Source organism: Equus przewalskii, chromosome 29 (genome assembly GCF_037783145.1).
Source record: "Equus przewalskii isolate Varuska chromosome 29, EquPr2, whole genome shotgun sequence".
In the NCBI taxonomy this organism is placed as follows: domain Eukaryota; kingdom Metazoa; phylum Chordata; class Mammalia; order Perissodactyla; family Equidae; genus Equus; species Equus przewalskii.
In genome coordinates, this window is record NC_091859.1 from 27,331,232 (window position 1) to 27,356,797 (window position 25,566).

Genomic DNA, 25,566 nt, shown 5'->3' on the forward strand with positions numbered 1-25,566 from the left:
AAAAACGAACTGGCTGGGTCAACCCCAGCAGCCTAGTGGTTAAGTTTGGCACACTCTGCTTTGGCAGCCTGGGTTTGGTTCCCAGGTGTGGACTTACACCACTCATCTGTCAGTGGCCATGTTGTGGCAGTGGCTCACATATGGAAAAAAAGAGGAAGATTGGCAACAGATGTTAGCCCAGGGCGAATCTTCCTCAGCAAAAAAAAAAAGAGAGAGAGAGAGAACTGGCCAACATAATTTTGCTGCAGAGGCCTATCAAACCTTGCAGGAACAAACAATTGGTGTGCTATATAAACTGCTTCAGAAAACAGCAAAGGAAGGAAATCTCCCTAAATCATCTCATGAAGCTAATAGCATCTTGACAGCAAAATCAGACAAACCTATATTAGAAAGAAAATTGAAAAGACACGTCTCATTTGTTGTATATATGCAAAAATCATAAATAAAATACCAGTAAATCAAACCCACCTATATGTGTTGTGTGTGAATTTATATGTAAGATTTATCAGAGCAGGGTAAAGATGATTTAATAATAAAAATATTGATTAATGTATTTTATCACATGAGCAGATTAAAGAGGAAAAAAATATGATGATTTGAAAAAATATAGAAAATACAATCCTATTATTGTTTAAAAACTTTTAGTCAAATAGGAATTGAAAGAATCTTTCTTAATCTGATAAAGAGAATCTACCAAAAAATGAAAGCAAACATCATAATTACTAACAGGAACATTCTCTTCAAAATCAGGAACAAGTCAAGGATGCCAGTTAGCTTCTATTTAGCATTGAATAGAAGATCTTAATGAGTTGAGATTCAAAAAAATGTGGATCAGCCATAGACTGAGATAAAATATTTGCCAAACACATATCTGATAGAGGACTTGTACCCAGAATATAAAAGGAACTTTTTTCAGAAAACATGAAGAACTATAAATTGCATACGAATAAATCTGAGAAAAGATGTGAAAGACCACGTGGAGAAAATTATAAAAACTTGTTGAAGTACATAAGGGAAGATGTTAATCTTTGGGGAGAGGTATACATGATTACAGGAAGACAAAATCATAGCAATGTCAATTTTCATCTAATAAATCCTTAAATTCGACGCAACTGATCACAACCCTGACAGAGGTTTTCATGGGCTTGACAGAAAACTAATCCTAAAATCTATATGGACGAATAAAGGGCCGAGAATAATCAAGACAATTTTGAAGAAGCATCAGAAGGGGAAATTAGCCTGGTCAGACATTAAGAGCAAGTACAGAGCCAGGTTAATAAAGGCGTGATATTGCTACAGGTATAGGGAAATAAAGCAATGAAACAGAACAGAAGAAATGAGCCATAAGCCCACATGCGTGCGTGCGTGCATACGTGCGTGTTGTGTGTGTAATGTTAGCACATGAGAGAAGAACCATTACAAATCAGCACAGAGAAAAAGAACCGCTAACTATCTGGTTCTGGGACAGCTGGCTTACCTTATAAAAAACAGACCAAAGTAGATCCCCACTGTATGCCTTTCACAAAAAGGAATTCCGGATGGGGTAACGCTCTTGATGTGAAACGTAAAACTTCTGGAAAAAAAAATAAGAAAGTGTCTTTATAATATCTGGATAGATAATGATATCATAAAGAAGCAAAAAACATAAACTATAGATGAAAAGACTGATTATAAGTGACACTACATTAAAATTTAACTATCTGTATAAAATAGGCACCACGAACAAAAGAAAGATAAGCCACAGTTTTTTTTTAAAGTGCAAATTAATGGGTTAAAGACAATTTATTAGCATTCAAAATATATAAACAATTTCTATTAACATTAAGTAAGTGGCTAGCAGTTCCTGTCCCTCCCTCATCTCCAGCTCCCTGCCACGAGCAAAGGTCGTGAAGAAGTAATCCAAGAGAAGGAAAAAAATCCCAATAATAACATCAATAGGAATCAGAAAAATTCAATAAAGCAACAGTGAGAGAATGTAAGCACCTTCACTTGGTAAAAACGAAAAGTCTGACGATGTTAGACATTCAGCGGTGTCCAGTGTCAGCTTTTGATGCTGGAATCAGGATCTCCCAGAGTTTGCTGCAACCTGTTTGGAGAGTAATAACCCACATGTCCCTCAATAGTGGATACATAAAGATATTACACCACGAAATGCTACAGGGCAGAGAAATCAATGAAAGAGATTTGTAAGTATCAGCATGGTTAAAACTAGAAAATTTCACTGAGTGAACAAAGCAATTATCAAAGGTGGACCTTGATTACGACACCATTTATGTCAATTCTCAGAACATACAAAACAAGATGGCATATTGTTTATGGAAACGTGTGCCGTAAATGTTCAGGAAGGATAGATAGCAATCTCAGCTAAGAGTTATCTCTGGAGTGAAAAAGAAGGGTTGGACAGGGAAGATTACCTTCAAAGCCATTTTATTTAAAACAAAAGCTCTAAAGTAACTATGGCAAAATGTTTTGCTAAATCTAAGTAGTGGGTTCAGAAGAGCCTGACATATTATTCTATGAGCTTTTGTCATGTTTGAAATATATCAAAATTAAAGTTTTTAAAAGTCACGCAAAATTTCTGGTTAATGCAAACACTGAATAAAATTACCAAAAATCTTTGTGAGTTATAGTACAAATAAACACAAATATCTACTGCTTTACTATCTACGTTCAAAACCCTTCTGGGTTATAGGAAAAGAATAACTTGCTACATTTTAAAGTTGGTTTGTATATTTGGAAGGAGAGAGTTGGCAAGGATTTTATTTACAAACAATGTTGATATCCTGGAAGCATTAATTTTTAGTCATTTGTAGCAAATATGCAAATTGATTTCAAGTGGGTAACACCAGATGAGCTACTTGGTCACTGTTAAATGTCACGTTCCCCATGTTCTCAGCATCACTGATGTCGGAAAGCGCCAGACAGTGCTAGCCAGCTCTTGCTTTTAATTAAAACACTATTTGCTTTGGTCGCCAGGAAACTCAGAAGATAGCAGCTAATTTAACCTAGTTTTGGGTCTTATTTATTTATCCCCTCTTTTACTTGGTTTTTCATCTTTGATTTCCCTTTCAACAGTCTTACTGTCCTTTATTTTAAACCAATTCCAAAACCAATCGAAAATAAAAAGTAAGACATTGAAAAATAAGTGAATGTTAAGAAATCACTTGTCCCCTTCGATTTTGTGTGAATATTATTTACGTGTTTTAAATTTACTTTTTTGACTTCTGTTTTCTCCTGTCTGGGTGATTTTCATTTTGTGGAGCCAATGACTGTAAATATCACTTCTGCAAAAACGTAATTGGAATTCCTACAAATTGGTTTTTCCTAACACAATGTCTTTTATGTTTTCTATTTTAGGGTTATGTGGAAGCTTGTGTCATATTACCGTTCATTAAACCATTCACTGATTCCACAGATATTTGTTGAGTACCTGCTACATATGCCCAAGGTGCACATTAAGAAGTTGAAAGACTCACCAGAAAATTTAAAAAAGAAAAGTAAGGAAAATACTAGTAGGTTGGCAAGATATAAGACAGTCAATAATCAATTGTAAGTTTTGTGAACATACTTTTAGAAAATAAAATGGAATCAAATTTCAAAAAGAACATGTTCCAACCTCTAGAACATTCATTTTACTGCACAATCTATCACTTTTCCATTTTTAAAAGAGTAACAGCTCTAATTTTAAACTTTAATAAATATTTTACTTGCGCGAGGGGAAGAAATTAAAGAAGTTGAAAGGTTCACCAGAAAAGTGATCTCTTAAGGAAAGCATGGTGTCATGTAAAGATTGGCTTTGAAAATAGAAAGCAGATTCAAAAGCACTGTATTCCCCCTGATTATTTCAGAGCAGTTCCTTGCATTCGAGTTTTGGGGCACAGAAAGAAGGCATCAGGTGAACTCATGTTATCACGCTATGCGACTGCTCTGGTCTCTCATTTCCTAAGGACAGCTCAAAGCACCCTTCAGAAGCTTATTCCCATCATGCTGAGAATTCACACAGAATTTTGAGATACGACCTCGTCAGTTACAAAGTTGACCTACATTGTCTTAAGTATAGGAAAAAAGAACTTGATGAGTCAGCGTTTAAAACGATTTCTCTTTTTTTCTGATATATTCTTGTAGATCCAGAAAAGCCACAATGATATGAACAAGCCCAGTCTGTTCTATTTCTGGTCTGACATTTCATGGAAAGCTTGGTCAATTTCAGAATGGCTCCAACTTCTGGTTGGAAGCTGATGAGTTTTGAATGGTGGTCTTTTCTGCCTATTAAATTACTCAAAACAGGGGACTTCATGATCTGGTCTCTACAGGTCTAACTTCATTTCTTCATGATAAACCAAGCTTTCCATTGACCTCTCTCCTTGGAATATCCTCATTTGGTTCACTACCACTTATCCTTTAAGATCCAGCTCAGCCAGGACCTCCTCTAGGAAGCCTTCCCAGATCTGCTCAGGTGGGGTTGACACTTCTATGATCCTGTAACACTCACAGCTTACTTCTACGGTTGCTCTTACCACACAGGGCTATACCTACTGGCTTACTTCTGATTGCTTTGCCACTTACTAGTCGTGTCATCTTCTTCAATAGGTCTTTGTTCAATGACTGAACGACTGAATGAACACATGACGAGAAAGAGACTTTTGAACCTGTGGAGTCCAGAGGCTGTGAAAAGGTAGGTGTGCGACCATCTGACATATTTAGATAGCCACATTTGGGGAATTCAGCCAATTGTGGCAAGGTTGAGAGACCCCCATTTAAAGCGAGTTGAAGTTTAATATTGGAGATACGAATAGGCTAATTGCTTTTTAAATGAGAATAATTGGTTTCTCCTAGATACTGTGGAATTCTTCAAGTAAGTATCTCTGATTCCTCATTTTGTGAACAGTTACATAGAGTTTGGGGCATGAAAATATCACTTCCAACCAGACTACACATTTACTCTATCTGTTATATATCTCTTTCCAGCAAATGAGGCCATTTACATGAAAGCTACAATACATGCAACAGTTTAAATTTTCTTGTCAAATCATAGTTTTTCTTTAGATAGTCTTAAGTATCATGATTAGTAATTTTTCTTTCTCCTACCAGTAAAGAAAAAAAAGGTATGTTCCATATTTGTTAAAATGTTCCAATAAAATGGAAAATATTCCATTTTAAAGGTTTAAATTATTCAAATAAGACTTTGTGTTTTACATTTTAAAGAAAGATGAATGTAATACAACAGTAGGGAGAAAGCTGGTTGGAGCTGCTGCCATTTGGAGTACACAGGAATTGTAGCCTAGAGAGAAGGGGCCTGGCTTAGGGAGCAGCAGGCCTGTCTTTTAGTTTGGTGGTCCTCAAAGTGTGGTCCATGAAGCAGTAGTAGCATCAGCATCACCTGGGAACTTGTGAGAAATGCAAGTTTTTGGGCCCCACCTAGACCCACAGTCTCTGGAGCTGGAGCCCAGCAAACCAGCGTTCCACGTAACTGATGCCCACTCCAGTGTGAGAGCCACAGATCTAAGCCCTTTCACGTTCTACTTACATCACTTGGGAAGTCAGTTACCTTCTCTGGCCCTCAATTCCTTTGTGTATTTGCCCTTCTGGATGAAAACAAAAGGAGACTTAGATATAAAGGCGCTTTATAAACTGCAAAACATAATACTAATACTGTTGATCTGTGATAAATTAGAGTCAGAATCCATGCAGTTGAGGACAGAAGGCCTGGACCTCACTTACAAATGTACTCTTGACTTTTTCTGTCACTTCTCCCCAAAGCAGAGATGTGCAACCCCAGGACAAGTGGCTCAGACCATTTATCTATCAGAGGATTCATGGAAAGGACTCAGTGTTTACCAGGGTAAGCAGGAAAACCTGCAAACCATGCAAAAAAGGCACCCCAAAACATTTAACGAGTGTTTGCATTCTGGCATAATTGTATCCTGATGTACTTGGTCCTTGTTGACAGCAAATTGTACACTGAACTTCTGAGAACTAAAAACATGCTGTGGAAATGACACTCAGTCTGGTTGGTTACCCATTGCCTTGCAAAAAAGGAACAAAGCTTTTATATTAATCTTTAAGTTAATGATTTCTAAATTAATCTCTCATACTCTCCTTTCTTTCTTCACTGCTAAGCTGACATAGTGGCTAATGCTCTCGGAATAACACAAGTTGTGGAAACTCCTCTGGATCCCTAAATAGTCACTGGAGTATTTTTGATTACGACTCTAAAATAATCTGGAGATTTTTAGTATTCCAGTTGAGGTTCCAATGTGATATTATGAGAGTATCTGCCCCACCCCCACCGCAAATATAGCTTAGCAAAGCCTCTATTACTGGAAGTTAAGATCTAAGCTGTTTTATTTCTTGTATCTCATAAAGTCAAAAGAGTGTCTTAGAAAATTGTGTGGGCCCCAAAGGAAAATCATTGTAAATGTTATTTTTATTTAGAGCATCGGGAGAAGTTAGTCATTTGTTCACAGCTGGTTCTGGCTTGGTACTCATCTGTAAAAGCAGGATCATATTACTCACCTTCCAGAGTTGTTTGGATAATTTAATGAGATAATAAGATGTTCAGTACATGGAAAGAACTTAACACAGTGGTTAGTACACAGTAAGTGCTCATTTAAGAAGATATTTATTTACCTCCAAAAGTTGGTTCAAAGATCCAGGCTTGTTTTTGTGAACATATAAAGACCTCCCCCAGCTCTACCCACAGCATTTGGATTTTCTTGGTAAATAAGACTGAATTCACTTGTGGAAATCATGACTATAGTGACGGGTTTTACAAAAACCATGGCTTTTTTTGTCTAGCTATCCGCATAGGTAACAAAATGAACAGGATTTCAGTCATGGGGTGCTCTGTTCATGGAATTTGGGTTATAAAAGAACATTTGTGAAACAATGGATCGATATGTGAATGTATCATTGCCCCTGCTGATAAGGAGAGTCAAACAGAGCAGATTTTTACTGCCAAAATGGGGTGCTGATAAAGGTGTCCTTGGCCTCCTAACAACATTTAAATTTGGGGTGATAAGGTGCCTGTCTTGGTCAGTAGGTCGTAGTGACTGTCAGCCAAGCCCAGTTGTTCCATTACACTGTGGGCATTGTGCCTTGCCTTCCTCTACCTGAGCCCCAAATTTCTAATACCGGTAAGTGTTATTACTAAAAATAGTGAAAATGCACTGGGCATTACCCTGTGCCAGCAAAGTTCTCTAATTAAATCAACTAGTGAGCATTTGCTTTGTGGAGATTCTGGGCAAAATGCTGGAGATTTGACACTTCACGGGATAAAACCAGGCCCTGCCTTCAAGGAGCTCCCTATTAGTTTCTCTACGTACCTATTAGAGTCTTCACTATGCAGGAGACATTTTTATCCCCATTTCACAGATTAGAATAAGGACGCTCAGAGAGTTTAAGTGACTCCAAAACTGGATTCAAATCCAGGTTTGCCTAACTCGTAAGGCCATCTTGTTTTCAGATTGCCATACAGTCTCCAACTCTAGTTAGTGTTTGGCTCTTTTGTCATGAGAACTGTAAACTTTAAATACTCTTTCAGTGGAGAGTTGTAGCTCTAGAATAACTCTTTGCACTTAATTTGGTTTAAACCATGTCTCAGGGTTTAATCAATGGCTGCTGTCCACGTACAGGTTACTGACGACTTACACTGACTCTTCACTCACATTTTCTCATTTAACTCTCACAACAATCCAAGGAGGTGAGTTCTCTTCCCCGGTACTATCCCCCACGTGCAGGGGAGGACACTGAGACCCCAGAGTTAAGTAAGTGGACAAGTTGGCATTCAAACCTGTTCTCTGACTTTGTGCCCTGGATTTGCCTTCTATCCTGAGTGGTCCTGGGACAGTGGCACATGACCCCACAGGAGTGACGCAATTGTGTGGCTGCGTATCATGCATGAATATCAGACAAACAGATCACACTTCCTCATTGCTCGGATTCCTCTCCTTTTAACAAATGGACATTTCTGGCTAATACTGAGATTAGCCAATTTATACTGACCTAAAGGTCATTTGGTCTTTAAAATAGATTTATATATATGTGATGGATAATAACTGTTTTAATATTTTAAGAATAATCCCCAAATGAATGGAGGAGAAGTTACAATAGTGCAAAGGATCTAATTTAATTCTTTAGGAGTCTATTTATAGGAAGATTCTGGGTATTCTTTATTTTCGTCCAGTGTGTTTATGAACACAATCTGAGTATAGCTCTGATTTGTAAATAAAAATCTTGAAGTTTCAAACTGTGGCTGTCCAGCTTACTAGCCCTGAGATCTTAGAAAACTTAAGGTTCAGTGTCCTCATCTACGAACTGAAGCTAGAACACCTTCTTTCTATCGTTATTGTAAGGATTAAATGAGATCATTTATGGAAAAATGCTTTATAAATTACAAATCACAAAGGAAAGTGAAGCATTAGATATTTTGATGTCCTTAAATTTTTAATTTGGGGGCATAAATTTATGATGGTGAAAGGCTAGTGTTTTCATAGCTCCAGAGGCTTCGAGGGAACTCATGCCTGGAGGAAAATCATGATACTGCAGTTGTCGTTTATGTGTCTGCCTCCTTCACTTGACTGAAAATCTGGAGGGCAGAGACCATGACTTATTTACTTCGTTTACCTACAGCGTCTGGTGCAAAAATAAATAAATAAAAATAAAAGCACTGAAGCACTTAAATATTTTGAAGAATGAATGAACGAACGACTTCAACTGTCTACTGGGAGATGAGAATGTGAAGGGGACATGAAGTCTTGTGGTGCATCACCAGTTTTCACAGCTAACTCAATGACACGGATGCCAACACCCAGTAGAGCTCTCCAAGCATTAGACCTTTTCAAGTACCTGGAACTAGGGAAACACTAGCTTTTATTCTATTCTAAGGTATGCCTTAGATTTATGAATTTAAAGAAACCAAAATATTTAATATTTTACATTTCTGTGATTTAAGTTTACACATTCCTGCAGATTCAGCCCTGAGATTGTCTATAAAAATATAAACACAATGGGTGGCGACATGCTCCAATTTGCCCCCAAAGTCCCAGCTTCTATCTGCTGTCCTGGGGGTAATTATGAATAGTTTTCCCTCTTTCGTCCTGAAAAGTGTTCTGTTTTGGCGAAGACAAACCGACATGGATGTAACGTGCTGGATTCCTTTGTTACCGCTAGAACTGAGGGAAGCAGTATAGTTAAATGATGGAGAGCACATGTGCTTTGGGACCTAACAACCTAGATCTTGATTCCATCCTCTTAATTTACTAGCTACTCAATCTTGAGTAAGTTTCTTCACCTTTCTAAATGTCATCAGTAATTACTCTTATTAAAACAGGGTTGAGAGTGGTATCTACCTCAGTGGTCCTTGTGATAATTAAATGATATAATACATGAGGAGAAGTATAAGGCCTGGTATGCAATATCACTTAATAAATATTGGTTATCAGCTATGAATGCAGTTTTCCCTCCCATTTTTGTCCCACTGAGGTACAGCCCAGCCACTAAATGTTGCTCATATCTGGCCTTAAGCCTGGGGGGAGAGCCCAGGACAGAGAATGTGGTGGCAGAGAGAAGTGTGGTGGTAACTGACCAATGAGTAACGAGGAATCATGATCTGACAGATATGGATAATTTTTCAGAGATTGGAATCATTGTTCAACGTCTGTCTTCCCCCAGTCAGGCATATGCTCCATGAGGGCAGGGGCTATATCTGACCCCTTTACATTTGTAAAAATTGTATTCCCAGCACCTAACCCAACACATGGGATGTAGAAGACATTTATCAAATATTAGTTGAAAAAATAAATAAATGGAGCTGAAGGGAATAACACTATACACGTATGTCTACACCCATACATGGAGTCACCATTTCTGACTTTTCACCTCTAAGCCAAGAACTACCCTTTCTGATATGAAGAAGGAGGCAACAGACTTGCCAGCTCAATCCAAGCTTGGCCTTTGGCCTTGCTGTTAGCCGAAGATCCTTGACGTGGTGGTACAACCTGCGGTTATTTCTGCTTCTGAGGAAGTTGACCATCTCACTCAAATATCAACTGGGGAGTCCCGACAGCATTGGAGGACAGAGGAGAAGGGATGGCAGGGAAGGACAAAGGACACAGAAGAACCATTTTCTGTGTTTCTGAGAAACACACATTTAATTTATAAAGCCTCCCTTTGTGTAGCATCTACTGTGCACTGGGCACTGTACCATACATTGGAGACACAGATATTAGAGAGACAAGCCCTTTGCTGGAAAGCTGAGTTCAAGGGACAAACAAGGAGCATATTTCAGGGACAGTGTGATAAGTGTAATAATAGAAGCCCAAACCAGACATAATAGGAACACTGAGGAGGGGGTGATTAAGTCTGCATGTGAGCACGTGGAAGGGACATTGGAGTAGGAGCTTGAATAATGAATCTGTAGGATGAATAAGCAGAAAGAATATATGCACAGGCAAAGAGTTCATCATTTCCAGAAAGATGTGATGAACAACGTTAATAGTGTGGAAGTGATCAAGTACATTCTAGAGGTAAGAATATTTGAATCACCAGAGGCAGGAATGAGAGAGGGAAGGGATCCAGTGCCTTAATATACCAGTTGTTTGACTTAAGACACATAATTACATTTCTCTGTGCCTCAATTTTCTCGTCAATAAAATAGGGATAATAAAAATACCAATATCATGGGTCCTTTGTGAGCATTAAATAAGACAAAGGGCAGCCATTCCTATATTATTATTATTACTATAATAATTTTAACTTTTATTGCTATAACAATTATTATATTACTAATATAAGTATTATTACCATAGCAATTATTTTTCCCATAATATTAATTATTAATATTATTATTAGTGGATTAACATTATTACTATAATTATTATTATTACAATGAAAATTATTGTTAAATTGCTTTTTAGAAGAAACCTGGAAGAAGGTAATAGAATGTTTATAGACTGACAGAGAGAATGGAGGAAAGTTTCTCAGCATAAATATCTCGCGTCAAAAGCCTTAGCTAACATGAACACTCCAGAAGTTAGTGTTAATACTTTGTGTTGTTGTCAAAATCATGAACTTTTGGGGCTACTTAATCTGGCAAAAACTTTAAGTCAGTTAACATAGGTACAGACTCAGATTTATTTAGGTCTTGCTTTCAGATACTTCTAAGGTGCCCTATCCGTATAGAGTGGAACTTTAAAACCGGAGAAAAAGTCCAACGAAATAAGTCAAGTGGAATATGTTGGCTTCTACCATATTTAGGCAGAGATCTTGACTAATTAATCTTCAAAGAAGTGAAAATAATCTACTCTTGAACTTAATTATGCAAATAAAACAATTCTAATTTCGGAAATGGCTAGAGATGTTTCTTTACCAAAAAGAAAACACATTAATCGACAAGAAGAGTTGACTTGTCCCTGGTTAGCAGGTTGGATGAAAACCTTCCTTTGTGGCACTGGAATGTCATAACAACGTCTTAGGAAGGACAGCATTCAAAGGCATGTTGTGTTACTGGAGTTTCCATGAACTCCAAGAATATTGACCTGCATCAAACATGGAATGTCCTTAGTCTGCAGGACTTCTGTATCATGTGGCCGGGGAGGAACAGACGGACCAGGTCAGCAGACAGGGAGGAGAGAGGGTGGACTTTGGTATCTGACTTAGTAGGCCAACACCGGCAAGCTGTCCCCAGCAACCATGCTGCCATTGTCCCACAGATCCACCTGGAGCCCGAACCTCAGGTATTTCTCAAATGTGAAGTCTGATTCAAATGACCCTGGTGTTCAAGAATTGTTACTCCCAAGGATACGAGGTTTGACTCACACTGGATGGAAAGATTAGCCCCTGCTAATTTTTACGACTTTAATATCTGTATTACTATATTGTGTAGTCCAAGTCATTTGTATTTCATCTCAGCAGGAAGCTAATAATACAAGCACATTAACATCTATATAGGGAAATTTAGGTGGAAATTACCTTACCTAACAGAGAGGCAATAGATTTCCGTATTTTTGAGAAAAATATGTGAAGTGGGGGCTGAATGTGTTTCAAAGTGGAGAAGTAAGGATATTTTAGACATTATTCAGGTTGAACAAACCATCTACTTGGATTTTGTTTTTTTTGTTATCTGAAAAATTGCCTTAATCGTTTACTTCATTTTGTATGTATATGTACAGCCCTCACGTCTGCTCAAGGTGGCCACGGTATTATTATAATTTTCTTTCTGTGAAATTCTATGAAAGGAGCAGCGTATGGATCAGGCTAGAGGATGAACCATGGCCACAGCTTGAAATACTGTGAACTCTCAAGGGAGTGAGGCATGGCGGTGCAAATAACTTTGTTTTTCCATTCTGCCAGTTCTTCCTTCTGTCTCTTTCCATGTGACAACTACCCCGGTGTTAGGAAGGAACAGACTTACAGCAAATGCACTTCAGAGCTCACCAGAGGGTAGAGCCAGCACTCCTGACGTGCAGAGCACTAGGCTTTCTGCGTTCATTAGGGCACTTTTGTTTTCCTTTGTGACCTGGGAGGGGAATTTAGTGCAAGGTTTCAGCCATTGTTTTTATTCATTCATCTATCTATTCAACAAATATTTATTGGGCACCTACTATGTGCCAAGCACTATACAGCTTCTAGGAATTCAGGAGCAATGTACAGATACGAGGTCACTACAAATGTAGGAGAAAACTTGACAGACAAGAAAAAATATATAAATATATAGGTAAAACATACAGAATATTAGATGGTGATAAGTTGTACGAAAAGAAATAAAACAAGGAAGGGAGTAAGGGAGTGTTGGCAGAGGGTTGCAATTTCTTTTTATTTTTTTTTTCGATGAGGAAGTTTGGCCCTGAGCTAAAATCTGTTGCCAATCTTCCTCTTTTTTGCTTGAGGAAGATTGTCAGTGAGCTAACATTTGTTCCAATCTTCCACTACTTTGTTTGTGGTGTGCCACCACAGTATGGCTTGATGAGTGGTGTGTGTAGATCCATGCTTGGGATCCGAACCTGCGAACCCCAGGCTTCCGTAGCAGAGCTCACAAACTCAATGGCTTTGCCACAAGGCTGGCCCAAGGTTGCAATTTTTAATAGGATGATAAGGAATGCCCTGGCCGATACGGTAACATTTGACTATAAACCTGCAGGAGATTGGAGAGCAAGCCATGTGGCTATCTTGGGGATGCGGGTTCCAGGCAGGGGAAACACAAGAGTCAAGGCTCTTAATTCAGAGCCTGACGGGTATGGTGAAGGAATAGTAAGAGGGTCTAGAGTAGAGTAAGAAAGTGGGGAGGTGGGGCACTAAGATAGACTTAAGACAGGCCAGATGGCAAAGGGTCTTATAGGCAAATATAAGGACTTTTGCTTTCTACTGTCAGTGAGATGGGAAGCCACTGGAGGTTGTGGGCAGAGAAGTGGTTTGAGCAGCTTTGCATGCTAACAGGATCAGTCTGATTGCAGAGTGGAGAGTATACTGAAGAGGGGCAAGAGAGGAGCAGGAAGACCAGTTAAGAAGCTACTGCGATAGTCCAGGTAAGAGATGATGGTGGTTTGAATCAAGCTGTCGGCAGTGAACTGATGAGAAATGGTCGAATTCTGAATGTATTTCATTGGAAATGATGCACACAGGGGTTTCTATGGAGATTGAGGCATATCAGGGGAAGCTAGCGGGTTCAAATTTGGGGATTTCCCGTGACTTTGCCACAGTCTGTATGGGCTAACAGCTGCTCTGTAACGCTAGTGAGCTACAACCATCCTAGATTGAGGAGGTTACCTAAGAAAAATTTCAGCCAGTTGGCAAACCTTTGCAGACAAGTAATTGCAAACAGGGAGTGCAGAAGTGCAGAAGGCTTCAGTGTTGCTCAGATCCTCAGACTGACTGGGTCAGAAAGCGGGCTACCATCTTTAGCAGGTGGCAGGAAGTCAGGTCCCAGGATAATCCTGGGTGACCCCAGACATGATTGTCCCAGGACCGGGTCAAAGAAGCCATCTAATTTGAAGAAATAGGCAAGAGATATAATGTGGGTAATTAGACTAATTAAGCACCGATTAAGGAGCACTACTATACAAATGTGTCCCCCTACTGCTTTCACCCTCCGTTACCCCTCTTGCCCTCTGGTAACCCCTGAAACCATAAAACTCCTAGAAGAAGATATGGGCAGTACACTCTTTGACTTGATGTAGTTCCCTAACTCAGACTCACTAGGCTGGAAATGGAAAGTACACAGTCTGAGCTCTCGCCCTCCACCGCAGTGAGCATATGTGGAAGCTGCTAGTATCTCTCGGCTGCCCTCAGAGTTTAAGCTGGATGAAGGAGTGGACAGTAGTTGACTGCAACATGGCAGGAGCTGTCTCCTGGCTGGAAGAGGTCTAGGCAGCTCTCCTGCCTGTATCTACCCCAGGAAACTGATGAAAATAAAAGGTGTTATGTTAGGACTAACATCCTAGAGATGTCTGGTTTATTGAAAGCAGAAAAGAGAGCCTGCTGCCAGGAAGTCCCACAGCTCTGGCCTTGTCCATGTTACCTCCAGAAAGAACCTGAAAAAATTGAATGCCTACTCTTGATTCTAAAGCAAGCAAGAAAAACCCACATTGAACTAGGAATGGGTAACTTCTCAGTATACTAAAATTATCTATCTGAAAATTCACAATAGTCATACCTAGCAGTGAAATGTTAGTTTCAGATTTATTACTATCAGAACAAGATAAGGTGTTCATTATGACAGCTATTATCAACAGTTTTCTGAAGTTATAGCTGGTGTAATGGTTCGAGAATGGGAAGAGAGGTTAAATATTAGAAAGGAAGATGCAAATTTATTGCTATTTGTAAATGCAGTAGAAAACTCCACAGCAACTGAAAAAATAAACAGAGAGAGAGAAAAAGGACTAAAAAAGGTGCTAAAAATGATATTCCCTATTATTTTCCAATATAACAGTTAATTTTTTTCTGAAATAAGATTCTATTCACAAGAACTACAAAATATGAAATAACTGAAGATAAAATTATAGAAAATTTTTTCTATGTAGAAATATACCATCAAACTTACTGAGGAACATAAAAGGAGACACAAATATATGGAAGGGTATACAATATTCCGTGTCTAAAAATGATAAAAGTTAATTCTCCCAAAATTGATATTAAATTTAACCTATTGGATTGAACTATATGAAATTGTCAATATTCAGTCATTTTTACCTACAAAGACTGCAATTCCAATAAAATTCTCAACAGAATTACTTATGAATTTTATAAACGATCTTAAAGACTCTTTAAATGACTTCAAAAATTTTAAAAGATTCTGTACAATGACAAAAATTATAACTAGATTTAAAAGACAACAAACTGGAAAATTATTTGTTGTATATAAGAATATTAAGGATTATTATATATACCATATAAAGAATTCTTATTAATCAACTTTTAAAAAAGAAAACACCTAAATAATAATAAGCAAAGAACATAGAACATACTTCCTAAAACAAGAAATGCAAATAGCTAAAATACACAAACAGAAGTTCAATCTCACTAATAATAAAAAAATTCAAGTTAGCAATGTGATACTATTCATTTTCCCTGTCGCATTGGCAGAGATTTAAAATATTACTAGTATCAACTGTTGATGATGATGTGAGAAATAAGCACTGTCATACAGAGCTGAAAGGAACATTAATTGATTACTTTTGGTGAAAAATGAGCAAAATCTATAAAGGTCATCAGCCCAGAAATTCTACTTCTATGAGTTTATCAGACGGCAATCTTCCTTCACGAAGATTTATGATAAGCATATTCATTGTAGTGTTTCTTGTACTGGGAAAATGTTATGAAATAACCTAAAAGGGCAAAAATAGGGTAATAGTTAGGCAAATATGGTGGAGGAATAAAATGCAATACCAGGCATAAAATGCAATATTAATGCAAAATGTCTAAGATATTATTATTTAGATATTAATGCAAAATGTCTAGGATATTACTATTTAGATATTATTATCTAAACAAAAAAAATGGGTTACAAAACAATGTGCATAGGATGTCCAAGTTTCGATATACAAAAGTATATTGTTTGAATAGAAAAATGCCTGGGATGAAAATGTAAGTGTGTGTGTGTGTGTGTGTGTGTGTATGTGTGTGTGTGTGTATATGTATGTGTGTGAGTGTCACACACACAAACTTATACACACACTCATATAACTATAGCTGTACATATGTATGAGTGTGTATATAGACAGTCTGTCTTGCCTCCCCACCAGGGGACATTTGGCAATGTCTGAAGGTATTTTTGTTTTTCACAACTGGACAGGGGAGAAATACTAATATCTAGTGGGTGGGGCCAAGAATGCTGCTAAATATTCTTTTTTTTTTTTTTTGCAGAGAAGGGTTCGCCCCGAGCCAACATCTGTCGCCAATCTTCCACCTTTTTTTTTCTCCCCAAAGCCCCACTGCATGGTTGTATATCCTAGTTGTAAGTCCTAGTTCTGCTACGTGAAGTGCTGCCATAACATGGCAAGTGATCGACACGTGGTGTGGTTTGGCACCTGGGAAGCGAACCCAGGCTGCTGAAGCAACGAGAGTGCAGAACTGTAACCACAGGCCACCAAGCTTGACTCTAAATATTCAATAATGCGCAAGACTGCCCCCTCTCAACAAAGAATTATCTGGATCAAAGATGAATAATGCCAAAGTTAAGAAACCCTGATACATATACACATACATATTTCTATTTATAGTACTTACGAGAATATTCTTTGCTTGATTTTTCCTTGCCTCTTTATACTCTTCTGTAGTCTGAATGTTTTTAGCAGTGAAGCTAGATTATTTTTAGAGTTAGAAAAATTATAAAATAACACCTAATTTGGGGGAGGAGGAACAACTCATAAAGCTCCACTTTCTGCTTGCCTCGTAATTCTTCTCCAACCTTTCTCTCCCTTCTCTGAACTACTCTAATACTTCTAGTTGGTATCACATCGCTTAAAACAATACAGTCCATTCGGTTTTATTCCAATATAGCTTTCTGTCTATTTGTCTCAACTGTCCAACTAAATTATAAACCCTTTGAAGTCTGGAACCATGAACAACTTGAGAGGAAGGGTCGCGTTCCCCAGGTGCCTATCTCAGAGCCTGACATGTGAGAAGTGCTTGGTACTTGTTCACAAAAGCAAGGAATAGAGGAAGGAGGGAGGAGAGAAAGAAAAGAAGGGAGGGAGGAAGAAAGCAGAAAAGGCTGTTGACTATAAATCTTTATGACTTTTCCCTGCCCTTCCCGCCCCACAGGGCAGCCCACAGGACGGGCAGCATGGTATAGGACAGGAGCAGTGTCCTGTGGTGGAAAGAGCATCGGCTTCGGGGTTAGAGAGGTGGCTTCAAGTTTTGATCCTGCAACTCACTATTTTTATTTGTTTTTCTATTAGGCAAACACACAGTGCTTCCCATTTGCCAAACACTTTTCTCAACTTTCTGCAAATATTTACTAACTGTGTCATCTTGGACAAACACATAAGCATTCAGAGCTCCAATTCTTCATCTGTAAAATGGGAACAACAATACCTTGCATGGTTGTTGTGAGGTGTAAATGCGATAATGTGTGTAAAGTGCAATAGACAGGGCATAATGTGTGATAGGCACTCAATAAATGGAGTCATCATCATTATCTTCATCACCCTGATCACCCAGTGAAGTCTTTTCAGATGGTTAGTTATTAGTGGGCTGAATAGACTGTAAGATTTAAAATATGTCTTGAAGCTATTTCTATAAATGAATTACTAGCTTGCTAAAAGGTAGCGTAGCCTTTCACACACTCTTGGAGGAAGAAGTGTCATCGTTCTCTTGGGAAAGCCATACCGGCTGACTGACTGCAGAGTCTGGGGTGTGATATGCAGGAAGTAGTGGAGGAAAAGGGAGGAGTCACATCAACTGAATGGACCCACAGGATAAGTGGGTGGCCTTCCCATGCATTAGTAATCAGTATTCTTAGCAATCTGCCTCAACCAGTCTATGACTATTGATAAACACAAAGACTGCATGCTATATTCTTGGAAGCTGTACTTAAAGACCAACTACAGAGAAAATGCTGATACAAGCCCAGGAGAGTGCTTGGGACTACAGAAAAGAGACCATGAACAGCTATGGGAAGAACAACTATTGACTTTTCAGACTTTGCACATGATTCTAATGTGTTACTGTGTGGAACAGGGTGGCATCAGGACACGTTGATGCTGGACCTTGACCACAGTTGAGTCAGGTGAGATGAAAGATGGAAAACTTGAAAGGAGAAATGTAATCGGTTGGGGTGCGGTTTATTTGGACATACTTCATTGGTTTGTTCCATTCGCCTCCCCCATTTTTCCCAGTCAATAAAAAAATCAACCAAAATATTTCTTTAGTAACTACTGCATATCAAACCCACCCTAAGTGATTATTGTTTTTGCTGTCTTTTGATAACCTCACTCAGAGTTCAAGTTTCCTCCCTCTCCTCTTTTTTTCTGGTATCTTGTTTTTTATTAAGTAATTTTATTGGGATTATAATGGTTTATAACATTGTGTAATTTCAAGTGTACGTTATTGTTTATCAATTCCTGAATACACCCCAGTAGTCTAATTTTTATCCATCACCATACATATGTGCCCCTTTGTCCCTTTTGCCCACCCCCCAACCCCCTTCCCCTCTGGTAATCACTAATCTGTTCTCTTTGTCAATGTATTTGTTATCTTCTACATATGAGTGAAATCATACAGTATTTGTCTTTCTCTGTCTAACTTATTTTGCTTAACATCATACCCTCAAGTTCCACCCATGCTGTTGCAAATGGGACAATTTTGTCTTTTTTATGGCTGAGTAGTATTTCATTGGATATATATACCACATCTTCTTTATCCATTCATCTGTAGAAGGGCACTTGGGTTGCTTCCACATCTTAGCTATTGTGAATAATGTTGCAATGAACATAGGGATACATAAATCTCTTTGGATCACTAATATCAAGTTCTTTGGATAAATACACAGTAGTGGGATAACTGGATCATATGGTATTTCTATTTTTAATTTTTTGAGAAATCTCTGTATTGTTTTTCATAGTGGCTGCCGCAGTTTGCATTCTCACCAGCAGTGTATGAGTATCCCCTTTTCTCCACATCCTTTCCAACGTCCCTGACTTCAAAGCATACTACAAAGCTATAGTAATCAAAACACCATGGTACTGGCACCAAAACAGACAAATAGATCCATGGATCAGAACTGAAAGCCCAGAAATAAAACCACACATCTATGGACAGTTAATCTTTGACAAAGGAGCCAAGAACATACAATGGAGAAAGGAAACTCTCTTCAATAAATGGTGTTGGGAAAACTGGACAGCCACATGCAAAAGAATGAAAGTAGACCATTATCTTGCACCATATGCAAAAATTAACTCAAAATGGATTAAAGATTTGAATGGAAGACCTGAAACCATAAAAGTCCTAGAAGAAAATATAGGCAGTATACTCTTTGTCATTGGTTTTAGCAACATCTTTTCAAATACCATGTCTACTCGGGAAAAGGAACAAAAGAAAAAGTTAATAAATGGGACTACATTGGCTAAAAATCTTCTGCAAAGCAAAGGAAACCATGAACAAAATGGAAAGACAACCCACCAACTGGGAGAAAATATTTGCAAATCATTTATCAGACAAGGGGTTGATCTCCAAAATATATAAAGAACTCATACAACTCAACAAAGAAAACCCAAACAACCCTATCAAAAACTGTGCAGAGGACATGAATAGACATTTTTCCAAGCAAGATATACAAATGACCAACAGGCACATGAAACAATGCTCAACATCACTAATTATTAGGGAAATACAAATCAAAATTACAATGAGATATCACCTTACACCAGGCAGAGTGTAACCTTACATCTCACACATCTTTTTTTTTTTTTTTTTTTGATGATCTCCGTTCCCACCTATTGTGATGTGTTTTTCTCTATTCCCACCTTCCCAAATGACATTGGAGGACATTCCAGCCCAGTCTTCACTATTCTCTGTACTCCAGAATGCTGAATGATCTTTGTATTTTAATCCAGCAACTTAGCCTCTGGCACTAGGTGATCTTCCAGCTTTCCCTGGCCCAACTGGCTTCTTGGCCCATATCTTAGGGACATCTGCTACCATCTACTGCTGCCCCACCTAGCCTCTGTCTTCCATATTGTGTGTGGACCTCTCCCTGCGTTGTCCACCTCTCATCCTCAGTGCCCGTGCAAACCCCCAGACAAACGCTGAGGATGCCAACCAGCTAGAATCCTGGATGTTTCCCCCATCCTCTTCCCATGTAAAAAGTGCCTATCTCATGGAGAATTGTATTATTCATCCCCAGAAACATGTGAGTACCTGACATTTTATAATCACTCCTGCCCAGGTACAGACAACATAGCCGCACTTTCTCGAAGTCAACCTCTGTGCCAAGCCCTTTAAATATTATGCCTCATCTGATTAACAAAACAGTTCAGTAAGTGTTATTATTGCCTTCCATTTACAATGGAAGAGCTGAGATGCAACAAGGTAAGGTCACTTTGCCAAGGTCATATAACTATAGATGGTGAAGCTGGGATTCTAAGCCAAGTTTGTCTGCCTTCAGAATCTGTATGCTCAAGTTCCATTCTAGGTGGTTTAATTGAGGATTTATCTTTAACCATCATTCCAATAAAAGGAAAACAAAACTTACAGTGTGACTTTCAAAGATATTTTACTGAACCATCTCCTTTGGCCCTCACAGGAGTCCTATGGGTTGGAAGAGGGAGCTGAGGCTGAGAAAGAAGATGAGGGTTACTATTACAGGTTAGGTCCTCCAGGGAGCAGACTCTGAGGTGGGGCTTAGTGTTTAGGTCATTTCTTAAGGAAGCGAGCTGCAGATCAACACTCAAGGAAAAGAATTAGGATTGGGCAGGGGCAGAAGTCAAGCTCTGGGCAGACTCAAGTACAGCCTTGGCCAAGGCTTGACCAAGAATGGCCTTGAGTACTCATGGGAAGACTGGGCCTAATTACCTCACTGTGGTAGGTCACTGGATGTGGACTGCCCCTGAAGGTTGTCTGACCTTGTACCAGGCAGCTTTTTGTTGCTGCTGCAATCCCTGGAAGCTGAGAGGGCGCTGGATTTTTCCCCACAGCTAGTCAGTGGTACAGACAGAATAAGAATTTGGTCCTCAGACACCCACACAGACACCCTTGCCCATGCACCTCTCGAGATAGACTGTAGACTTGCTTCCCAAGAATTTACATTCTTTGTTGATTCTGAAGCTAAATCAGAATCCAATCATTTGTATTGGCCATCTTGATACCTATAGCTGCCTACATGGGTACCCAAAATAGATGCTGGTGAGTATGCTAGTGGGAGTTATGGTGGCAGTAATAGTATAAAAAAACTGATAAAAGTGGACTCTATGCCACAGTATTCCATCTATTACTGGAGGATAATAAGATTTTCTGAATTAGAAATAATTGTGAGCCATTGATGAGTTACTTGGCATCCTTGAAAAACTCACATAGGAAGAGAAGAATTTTGAACTATTTGGGAATACATACAAAATCTGATGCATAAATATGATCAATCTTGGCTTTTAACTTGTTAAGAGTTACACATTTGCTATATTTATCTAATCAAAGTTGTCTTTAAAGCACTTATTTTTTCAGCCCCAAATTGCATTCTAATCCCAAAGTCATAATCTGAGAAGTATCCATTTTCATCAACTTTCACAGAGAATAGTTTGTCAGATTTTCCCCTTGATGATTTTAATCAAATCATCTGTGGTTTAGTGATAGCCCCATCTTACTTTGAATTTCTAAGATTCTTTGAATTATCTGTACTATTTCTGCTCATTCTTATCTCATCTTCCCAATAGAAATCTACAAGAAACTCAATCCAGAAAGACTCCCTTCTAAAGATTTTTCTCAGAGAATTGGACAGTTTTGGTCATTTGAGTGGGGGTTGGTGGGGGAGATGGTAGTAGTGGCAATGATATTGTTTTTCGTGGTAATGGTAGAGAGTGATGTTGGGGGGGGGGAGCGGGTGATGGTGGTGGTGGTGCGTGATGTTCACATTGCTTGTAGTGGTAGAAGAGTGATGGTGGTGGTGTTGGTGATGAGAAGTTCTCATGTTGAGAAAGTCACAGTTTAGACCATCTATCAAAAAGGAGGTAAATATGAATTAGACATATTTGTTTCCCGTCCTGCTCTTCCAAAATTTTAGCCAAAGCAGGGGTGAACAGTATTGGATAAAATCCTTTTCTGAGATGCTCAGTCAAAATTCCTTCCCAGGAAACTACATATTTCCTAGAAGAAAACAAGTCAGCAAAGAAAATTTCCTGCACTTCCTGAGATATCAAGGTCATCATTCTCCCCATGTCCTCAGTTTCACTTTTGACCAATGCCACAGCAGCTCTTGAGACAATCGCTATCTCCTTCCTCTGACCCTCACAAGCCAAGCCACTCTCCACTTTGCCGTTGCTCACCTCTTGCCTCTCTCTTGCATCGACCCATCCCTTGTCTTTCTTTTTTTCTGTTCTACCCTTCAAGATGCAGCTCAAATTTAAACCCCTCTTGGAGCTGAGCATCTACTTTTGTGAATTCTTATTTCCTTTGCCATCAATACCACACAGTTTAACACAGTCATGTATTTGAGTTGTACTTTGATGGTGCCATGTGAGTTCATCTGGCCTCCCCAGACAGATTTTCAGCTCTATAAGAACAATGCCCTTGCTTATACTTTTCTTGTATTTTCCCCACAGGATCCAGCACTCATCGGTACTTAATTGAATACCATACTTTACTGCAAAACACAAAAGAAAGAAGACCAAATTGGAAACAAGGACCTTAGTCATGGCTCTGCCCCAATCCATTGCATGGCCTTGAGTCCTTATTTCACTTCTCTGACCTTCAGTTTCTTCATCAATAAAGTATGTTATCGAACCAGATGATAATATAACAATTATATTCAGCACTATTTTCCAGACATGTGGATGATATATAAATTTTCATTTTTTCAAACAATATTAGTCAGTGAATTGCAAGTATAACTTTTGAATTCCCCATTTATTATTCCAGGCTAAAAAATAACTTCAGAGTTCTTGTTCCAGATGGTGGCTTAAACACACTTAGAATCATCCCCATTCTGTGTCCACACTCATAGAAATGACAGAGGGCAATGTTTTAAAGTATTAATAAGCACATAGCTGAACTCAAAAACAAAAGCAATAGATTTCTGGCAACCAAAACAATTTTGATGTGTATGTCTCTCGAAAGGAAGAAGGAAGGAAGAAAGAGAAAGAAAGGAAGGAAGGAAGGAATAAAGGAAAGAAGGAAGGAAAAGAAAAACTAACATACAGAGAACTCAGAAGTGAATATGGGCTGATCTTGAGGCACAGAGAGGGCTAGAAATGGGCCACACTGGAGGAGCTCAGGTGCTGAATCTGTGAAGTTTTGTCTGTAACAGTCTAATTTTTTAAAGAGGCAATGAAGCCATATCTATTATGTATAATTGAACATAAAATGTAGATATAGAGTAAAAACGAAAGTCAGGAAGCAGATGCCCAAAGTGTTTTGTAATGGCGGGACTATGAAAAATAGCTATTTTCTTCTTTGTCCATTTCTGTACTTTTTAAGTTAAAACACAGACAAGTAACTACCACTGCATCTCATCTCCTTAGCCTACAGTTCTATCTTTGTACCCAGAAATAATTGCCAAAATGTGAGCAACCTGAGCTCTAGGCCCACCCTTCAGGTGGCTGAAATACTAAAAACCAGCGCCTTAGGAGGCGAATCCGCACCAGAAAGGATGGCCTCTTCCCTGTGTCAATGGAGTTGTCCTTGGGAAGATGAGGTGGGATCTTGCTTGTGGCTCCTCTCTCCCTACCCCCACAGTATTCTTATACAACAGTGCAAACATTTTATCATTAAAAGCTAAAAACCCACTGGCTTCTGTTTTTGAGTCATTTCATTGTTTTGATGCCTTGTGGCAGGGCAGCGATGAATGGAAGCCAAGCTGACCTAATCTAGTCTAAATATTCAGAACCAGAGAAGAGAATCCTCTGCAGCAGAATGCCAACCTACATCTTTTAATTGCCTCCGTCCTGATAGATTGGCTCTTACCCTCTTTGAATTCCTTTGTTGCGGAGGAGTTAAAATTCATGAGCGTCCCATGCCTGGGAAAATTTACTCCAGTGCTGCGATTTCTCTGAGCCAAGCTGGCCAACATCGCAAAGAGTCGGAGGTCTGTCGGGCCATCTGTTACATAATAGTCAACAATCTCGAAAATCTAGGGGAACAGGGATGGGGAGAGCGAAGATGATGAGGCATTTAAACAGAACAGATTGCTGCCTTACTTACAGGAAAAAAAAGGGAGAGATAATATGCTTTGATTGAAGCAGAGACAAGCTTTATTAGCATAGGGAACAAAACAAACTTAAAAAAAAATGGCACCAATAAAGCTGACAGCCTAAAGAGGCTTGATGACAAACCCCACGTTGAATTGTAGGTCACTGGGGCCCCAAATGTGATGGGGAGACGCACACACAAACAACACAATGTATGCGCTCGCACACAGACGCGCATGCAGCAGCGACATATGAGAGAAAGCACTGAAAAATTGTTGCTGGATTCAAACGCTAAATACAAGCCCATACTTGAATTTCAAAAGCCTACAGGCCTGGGAAAGGCACTTTGTCTTATCCACTTTCCAAGCAAACCACCTTCCTTACGGGGTGAGAGGAGTCAGGGTCAACTTAGACAATTTCAACAAAGCGCAGCCCTCACATTTGACTAGCACTAGACTGTGAAGTTCCCTGATTTAGCTACCTGTAAACTTTGGAAAGGCATCATGTCTGTAGACAGCCTCAAAATATAGGGCAAAAATAAAGTATGTTGAAAAAAACCAACTAATTGGCAAGCAAATTTTGAACTCTAGTTAATGGTGTGCCAGCTGAAGTGTTTCAGGGGAGGTCCACTGATGTCCACAGCTTATGCTGAAACGTATCAAAAAATAAAATAGATTGATAGATGGATACAAGGATAGGTAAACAGCTAGTTTATAATAAAACAAATATAGAGAAATGTCAATTGTAGAATCTAGGTGGTAGGTATATGAGTATGCACAGTACAATTCTTTCAACTTGTCTGTCTTTTGAAAATGACCACAGTAAAATGTTGGGAAAAAATAAATGACCCTTGTGACTCCAAAAATTAAAATAGAATGAACACTGTAATAAAAGTCCCAGATGGTTTTAAATGTCTAGTTAATCACCCTTTAACTTCCATTTCTTCTTTCACATGACATTGTTTCCAAATATGTAGCTTGAGGTAGAAATGAAAGAAATGGATCAAAGAGCATGATTACCAAGTTTGAGCGACTAGGTTTGCTGTTGCTGTTGTTTTGTTGTTGTTCTCAGTAAATTAAAATTAATGAGATTGGTAAAAGTTATAATTTGGTACAAAATTTGCCCAAAGTAGATTTTACTGTCGCTTTCTCACAAATGGACTCTCTTTAAGACGAACAATACAACTTCTCAATTCCTCCTCATAAGCTCCTTCTCCTGACCAATAATTACTTTA